At 45.8% G+C, this 2,424-nt stretch overlaps 1 pseudogene; it reads left to right on the top strand.

Annotated features, from left to right (window-relative positions):
• Positions 1 to 969: 969 nt before the first annotated feature.
• LOC149212174 (deSI-like protein At4g17486 pseudogene) lies at positions 970 to 1,857 on the top strand (annotated as a pseudogene).
• Positions 1,858 to 2,424: the final 567 nt, after the last annotated feature.

Here is a 2,424-nt window from a genome sequence, read left to right as displayed (position 1 = left end):
CCAGATTCTTGGCCCCGAGAATTCCTACTTCAAGAACTCCGACCGGCGGCTTCCAGAGCTGCTTGGCCGTGGGCCGGACATCGCTGGTGAGCTGTGCGGCCTCGTCGAGAACATGGTAACCCCCATCGAAGCAGAGTCGGAGATGAAGCCTGCCTTTGAATTTGTTGTTGCCACCGCTGCCATTTTCTACCTGGTCTTCTTTTTTTTGTTCGAGATTGACCCAGCGGGAGCTCACCTGCCTATTATCCGTGCGACACTCTATGGCGTTGGGAAGAATTCGAGCATGCCCAATTGCATCCTCCTTTTCTGGACCTACGCGATCTTCGACTGTCAACACCAGATGTTCCTCGAAAGGCTCTGCAGCGACGAAAAGCAGATCTTCGTTCCAGAATGTGCTATTTTATCTGTGTGTCTGATCTGGTGGACTGTCTGCGAGGCTGCCTAACCTATGGAGGGCAGAATCAGATCATGAAAGTGCCTATGTTTGCCCAGCTTTTCAAACTTCAAGTCAGCATTGGACCTGTGCTCAGTGCCTCGAAAACAGCTGTGGATTCTGTCAATCACCAATGTCACGCAAGGGTCACTATACTGGAACCTGTCTAGTGTCCAATTCAACTGTGCAACATATGTGCCACAGACTGCGCCATTCTAGCAGCTCTTGGTTCACTCGGGGATGCCCCAGCTAGTTCGGTTGGCTTGCCGTATTGGGAATGGCTCTCTACATTTGCTTCTTTGCGCCTAGCATGGGAATCGTACCCTGGACACTGAACTCAGAGATCTAACCTCTTCAATACAGAGGTATGGACGGAGGACTTGCAGCTATCTGTCTGTGGATCTCCAATCTGATCGTGTCGGAGACGTTCTTGACCCTTACCTCTGCCATCGGTGTCGCCAAAACATTTATGATTTTGATTTTCATAGCGTGTTTTACCTTGGATGTTTTGCCTTAGTCAAACTTACGTGGGAGATTTGAGAGTGGCCCGTCACTACCTTTGTTGGCAGAGCAGTTTCAGGCCTCCGCCAATCTCTGATGTTGGACCTCTTCGATTTCTCTCATAGGCTATCTGTCTCTATTTCTTTGATAGGCAGAATAGTTTCAGATTTGGGTGGGTTATGGGGAGCCCTTAAGGAGAAAAATGAAGTGGAAATAGCCATTCATGTTTAGAGGAAAGGAGCACAGTGCGTTCTGAAGGCTGAACAATGAGACTGATTACTTCAGATTCTGATTCCAGCAGCAGCAGCCGAGCTCAACTATATTTGAATGTCTATGATTTGACCCCTTTGAACAACTATACGTACTGGTTTGGCGTCGGCATCTTTCACTCTGGGATTGAAGCGCATGGTGTGGAATATGCTTTTGGAGCACATGATTACCCTACTAGCGGAGTATTTGAAGTGGAACTCAAGAGTTGTCCGGGCTTTATATTCAGGCGCTTTGTTCAATTGGGCAATGTAAATATGTCTCCACTTGAATTCCGACAGTTCGTTGAACATATGGCAGGCAGTTACAATGGTGATTCCTATCATCTCATTGCAAAGAATTGCAATCATTTTACTGATGATATAAGTAGGCACTTGACAAGAAAGTCCATACCAGGTTGGGTAAACCGACTTGCAATAGGTTCCTTCTGCAACTGTTTGTTGCCAGAAAGTATTCAGGTAACAGCTGTAAGGCATACGCTAGAATATCAAGGTTTTTCAGAAGATGGGTCAGAATCCAGATCAACTGAAGGCAAAATAGAGAGTGATGGGGAGCAAGATCATCATCTGCTAATTCCTTCCAATGGAGAGGCTGACTCAACTGAAAGGGAAGCATTATGGAAAACACCCTTGAAGCATATCAAGGAGATCTTGTAAATTTATTCCCCGAGCATGTGTTTGCAGTTCATTAGGGACTACCGGAACGAGATTCAATGGTTGGAAGAGGAGATTCGCGAGCAGAGCAACGCTGGCGGTCCTGAGGCGACGGTTTCTTTGATCAACATCTTGATCATCTTGATTCGATACTGCAAATGCGTCTTATTTGGAGTGTCAGAGATAGAACATGTGGAGAAAATTTCTAATGTCAAGTCTCCAGTGGCTGGAATTAATGGCGAGGAGGTTTATGCCATTCCGGACGATTTCCGCTGCCCGATTTCCCTAGATTTGGAGCGGATGGTGTCAAAATCTGTATGCTGGAAGGCAGTGAGCGGCCATGTTGGAGCTGCTCGATAGAGAAGGTTATGCTATTGTCGAAATGTATTTTTTAATTCTCTGATGATGTTGCAATATATTGATTAATTGTCATGACAATGAAACTAGTTGTAATTTAAGTGATAGTAGTATGACCAACTATTGTCACAACGTTGAGTGTGTTGGAACTGGTCATTCCAACACTAAGCGAATTTGCAAGGAATGGTGAACACATGATAATGAGAACGACAT

This window comes from Pinus tabuliformis, chromosome 1_1 (assembly GCF_031772625.1).
Source record: "Pinus tabuliformis cultivar Carrire ecotype Pingquan chromosome 1_1, CPIR1, whole genome shotgun sequence".
In the NCBI taxonomy this organism is placed as follows: Eukaryota; Viridiplantae; Streptophyta; class Pinopsida; order Pinales; family Pinaceae; genus Pinus; species Pinus tabuliformis.
The sequence above is the reverse complement of the archived record's forward strand: the minus strand, read 5'-3'. Positions and strand labels throughout refer to the sequence as shown.